The following is a 5,000-nucleotide window of genomic DNA, read 5'->3' on the forward strand; positions in this document are numbered from 1 at the left end:
TCAGATGGAGTTTACCACCCACTTGGAGCTGCACTCTCAAGCAACCCGACTCGAAGGAGAGGTCCCGCCGACGCTCGCACCGGCCGCTACGGGCCTGGCACCCTCTACGGGCCGTGGCCTCATTCAAGTTGGACTTGGGCTCGGCGCGAGGCGTCGGGGTAGTGGACCCTCCCAAACACCACATGCCACGACAGGCGGCAGCCTGCGGGGTTCGGTGCTGGACTCTTCCCTGTTCGCTCGCCGCTACTGGGGGAATCCTTGTTAGTTTCTTTTCCTCCGCTTAGTAATATGCTTAAATTCAGCGGGTAGTCTCGCCTGCTCTGAGGTCGTTGTACGAGGTGTCGCACGCCACACCGCCAGCCGGCTGTGCACGCTACCGAGAAAGTACCGGTATGCGAACCGCCAGGCGACGGGCGCGCATCGCACGTTTGAGGAGACGCGGCCGGCCCCACAGGCGGCCGCGACACTCCCAGGTCTGCGAAGCGGGGCAAACGCCGCGCGCTTCAGTATACGTAGCCGACCCTCAGCCAGACGTGGCCCGGGAACGGAATCCATGGACCGCAATGTGCGTTCGAAACGTCGATGTTCATGTGTCCTGCAGTTCACATGTCGACGCGCAATTTGCTGCGTTCTTCATCGACCCACGAGCCGAGTGATCCACCGTCCTGGGTGATCTTTTCTCAGTTTCCGCCGTCTCTTTCGAGACGGTCGCATAGGCGGGAGTGAGGCGTGTGGCGGCCCCTGTTCCAGCGTTCTGTGTCCAACGGCCTCACGGCCGACGGGCGTCGTACGGCTCCACACCGGAGCGGACAGGCACTCGGGCGAAAGTCATTCAAAACCGGCGCCAGGCGCCAGGTGCCGCAGGCCAGCCGCTCCAGCGCTTCAGCGCTCGTACCACACAACATTGCCGCTAGTTTTGAGAGGCACGCGTGGTTCCGCACGCGGCGCACGGCTACGGCGAGCCGTACAGGTAGCGTGTTGCGCGACACGACACGCACATCGAAAGACATGCAGTCTAGTCGGTAATGATCCTTCCGCAGGTTCACCTACGGAAACCTTGTTACGACTTTTACTTCCTCTAAATGATCAAGTTTGGTCATCTTTCCGGTAGCATCGGCAACGACAGAGTCAATGCCGCGTACCAGTCCGAAGACCTCACTAAATCATTCAATCGGTAGTAGCGACGGGCGGTGTGTACAAAGGGCAGGGACGTAATCAACGCGAGCTTATGACTCGCGCTTACTGGGAATTCCTCGTTCATGGGGAACAATTGCAAGCCCCAATCCCTAGCACGAAGGAGGTTCAGCGGGTTACCCCGACCTTTCGGCCTAGGAAGACACGCTGATTCCTTCAGTGTAGCGCGCGTGCGGCCCAGAACATCTAAGGGCATCACAGACCTGTTATTGCTCAATCTCGTGCGGCTAGAAGCCGCCTGTCCCTCTAAGAAGAAAAGTAATCGCTGACAGCACGAAGGATGTCACGCGACTAGTTAGCAGGCTAGAGTCTCGTTCGTTATCGGAATTAACCAGACAAATCGCTCCACCAACTAAGAACGGCCATGCACCACCACCCACCGAATCAAGAAAGAGCTATCAATCTGTCAATCCTTCCGGTGTCCGGGCCTGGTGAGGTTTCCCGTGTTGAGTCAAATTAAGCCGCAGGCTCCACTCCTGGTGGTGCCCTTCCGTCAATTCCTTTAAGTTTCAGCTTTGCAACCATACTTCCCCCGGAACCCAAAAGCTTTGGTTTCCCGGAGGCTGCCCGCCGAGTCATCGGAGGAACTGCGGCGGATCGCTGGCTGGCATCGTTTATGGTTAGAACTAGGGCGGTATCTGATCGCCTTCGAACCTCTAACTTTCGTTCTTGATTAATGAAAACATACTTGGCAAATGCTTTCGCTTCTGTTCGTCTTGCGACGATCCAAGAATTTCACCTCTAACGTCGCAATACGAATGCCCCCGCCTGTCCCTATTAATCATTACCTCGGGTTCCGAAAACCAACAAAATAGAACCGAGGTCCTATTCCATTATTCCATGCACACAGTATTCAGGCGGGCTTGCCTGCTTTAAGCACTCTAATTTGTTCAAAGTAAACGTGCCGGCCCACCGAGACACTCAATAAAGAGCACCCTGGTAGGATTTCAACGGGGTCCGCCTCGGGACGCACGAGCACGCACGAGGCGGTCGCACGCCTTCGGCTCGCCCCACCGGCAGGACGTCCCACGATACATGCCAGTTAAACACCGACGGGCGGTGAACCAACAGCGTGGGACACAAATCCAACTACGAGCTTTTTAACCGCAACAACTTTAATATACGCTATTGGAGCTGGAATTACCGCGGCTGCTGGCACCAGACTTGCCCTCCAATAGATACTCGTTAAAGGATTTAAAGTGTACTCATTCCGATTACGGGGCCTCGGATGAGTCCCGTATCGTTATTTTTCGTCACTACCTCCCCGTGCCGGGAGTGGGTAATTTGCGCGCCTGCTGCCTTCCTTGGATGTGGTAGCCGTTTCTCAGGCTCCCTCTCCGGAATCGAACCCTGATTCCCCGTTACCCGTTACAACCATGGTAGGCGCAGAACCTACCATCGACAGTTGATAAGGCAGACATTTGAAAGATGCGTCGCCGGTACGAGGACCGTGCGATCAGCCCAAAGTTATTCAGAGTCACCAAGGCAAACGGACCGGACGAGCCGACCGATTGGTTTTGATCTAATAAAAGCGTCCCTTCCATCTCTGGTCGGGACTCTGTTTGCATGTATTAGCTCTAGAATTACCACAGTTATCCAAGTAACGTGGGTACGATCTAAGGAACCATAACTGATTTAATGAGCCATTCGCGGTTTCACCTTAATGCGGCTTGTACTGAGACATGCATGGCTTAATCTTTGAGACAAGCATATGACTACTGGCAGGATCAACCAGGGAGCTGCGTCAACTAGAGCTGAGCAGCCGGCCGCCCGGGAGTGTGTCCCGGGGGCCCGCGCGAACACGCAAGCGTCCGCTCAATCATTCTGCAAACAGGAGGAGGCTGAGCTCCCCTGCACAATACACCTCGAAACCCTCTCAGGTCCCGGCGGCGCGCAGCGCCGTCCCAAGTACTTGGTCGGGTTCGAGAGAGGCGCAATCGCCCGGAGTTAGGCGAGTAGACGCTTTCGGTGCGACCACCCGTGCTCCCAACTGAGCTTGCCGCTGCCGACAGAGGCCCGGGAGCGTGCTGTCGTGGCATTGCCGGCGGGAGACAACACGCGCCACCTACGGTGACCGGCAGCTCCAACGCCAGCGCCACAGAAGGACAAAAGCCCCACTTGGGTGCCGAAGCGAACTCTCCCAGCACAGCGCACGCGCCAACACATCCGCACAGCTGCGATACAAACCACCAGCGAGAACCGCTGGGGCGACCGAGCAGCAGACGGCGTCGCGGCGCCGAGCGCCGGGCGGCGGCGCATCCTCAACGCACACAGTCCTCAATCGGACCAGCACACTGAAGATGTCCACCGCGCTTCGCACCGGGCCCGCGAGGACCTACTTTGGCCGCACGGCGCCGCGCGCAGGGTGCGCCGGCGCGCAGCTGCGACGCCTGCCGCGTCCGTCGGCCGGCGCGCCTGCCACTGGCCGCCCCCACCAGCCGGCTGTAGCGCGTGCGCCCACGCACCGCGCGGCCAGCACGCCGGGAGGCGCCCCCTCACCGGCCGGGGACGGTCCCACCCAGCCACCGCCGCGTATCGCTTCACACCCAGATGCCGTTCAGTTTCGTCGGCATGGTGGGTATCGCTGGAACAACCGGTTCGTACCTCAACCTATCGTCGCCATCACCGATTCACCCCTAGCGAGAACAACCGCACCACAACAGGTTACCATTTGTTCATTTGCGTAACTTCACCAGAAAACGCAGGCGTCCATCGCCATTTGCAACTTCAACGATTATTGCATGCCTGTGTCAGGTGTCACGCCACACTACGTCTGCCCACATACACGCAACAAAATGTGCACGCCTAGACAATACGTGGAAGGTGGCCCCCGTACGTATGCGATGTCCATTGCTCGAACGACTGTCAACCGGCCTCTGTAGCATGTCGCAGATATGGAACGCGGTGCACCATGCCATCACGGTGTGTGAGGAGAGACGACTAGGTCCGAATACATCAACAGACAGCTCATGCTGATCGCCATCCACGGCGTCCGTTCCTCCCACACGTCTCTATGGCGTACCACACTGCAATCCAGCTCTCATAGGGAGACGACACGTAGCTGCGTGCACAATATTTGCACTGTATGGTCCGCCGTTTTTGGGCGCAGTCGTTGTACGGTCACACATGTGCCACGATGTATCATTCGGTACATAAGGACGAATGTGCAGTACAGATTGTGGTTTACGCGTACGACATTAGCGGACGGTTGACACAGGCCGCACCACAACGTAGCCTGAGTACGTCGCATGCGAAGGGCATTGAACATGCAAACTTCTCACCAACCAGCTTGCGAAGGCAGGGGGGCAAGGTGGGGACGTGGGGAGGGGCGGCATGTACGTCCTGCTGCCATCCACATTACAGTGTACAGCAGGAGCATGTGGAAAGTCAGCAAGACTTGCAAGGTGTTTAACATGAAGCGATACACAGGGGAGCGGGCAGTGCGAGTAGCGAACTATATTGCGAGGGTTGCGGGTGGGCAACACTACACTAATTGAACGAGTCGTATAACAATTACAGAGCAGGTTTAGGCGACAACATGGGTTACGTTAGGGGACAACGTGGGTTACGTTAGGGGACAACGTGGGTTACTTTAGGGGACAACGTGGGTTAGGTTAAGGCACAACGTGGGTTAGGTTAAGGCACAACGTGGGTTAGGTTAAGGCACAACGTGGGTTAGGTTAAGGCACAACGTGGGTTAGGTTAAGGCACAACGTGGGTTAGGTTAAGGCACAACGTGGGTTAGGTTAAGGCACAACGTGGGTTAGGTTAAGGCACAACATGGGTTAGGTTAAGGCACAACATGG

The 5,000-nt window shown here is 57.1% G+C and overlaps 2 non-coding genes across 2 annotated transcripts; both read right to left on the reverse strand.

Annotated features, from left to right (window-relative positions):
* Positions 1-517: 517 nt before the first annotated feature.
* Positions 518-672, reverse strand: LOC124734999. Its single transcript, XR_007009415.1, has one exon. It is a non-coding gene; the product is annotated as a 5.8S ribosomal RNA (ribosomal RNA).
* Positions 673-1,023: 351 nt separating this feature from the next.
* On the reverse strand, positions 1,024-2,932 carry LOC124735009. Its single transcript, XR_007009421.1, has one exon. It is a non-coding gene; the product is annotated as a small subunit ribosomal RNA (ribosomal RNA).
* Positions 2,933-5,000: the final 2,068 nt, after the last annotated feature.

This window comes from Schistocerca piceifrons, unplaced genomic scaffold (assembly GCF_021461385.2).
Source record: "Schistocerca piceifrons isolate TAMUIC-IGC-003096 unplaced genomic scaffold, iqSchPice1.1 HiC_scaffold_159, whole genome shotgun sequence".
NCBI classification, from domain to species: Eukaryota; Metazoa; Arthropoda; class Insecta; order Orthoptera; family Acrididae; genus Schistocerca; species Schistocerca piceifrons.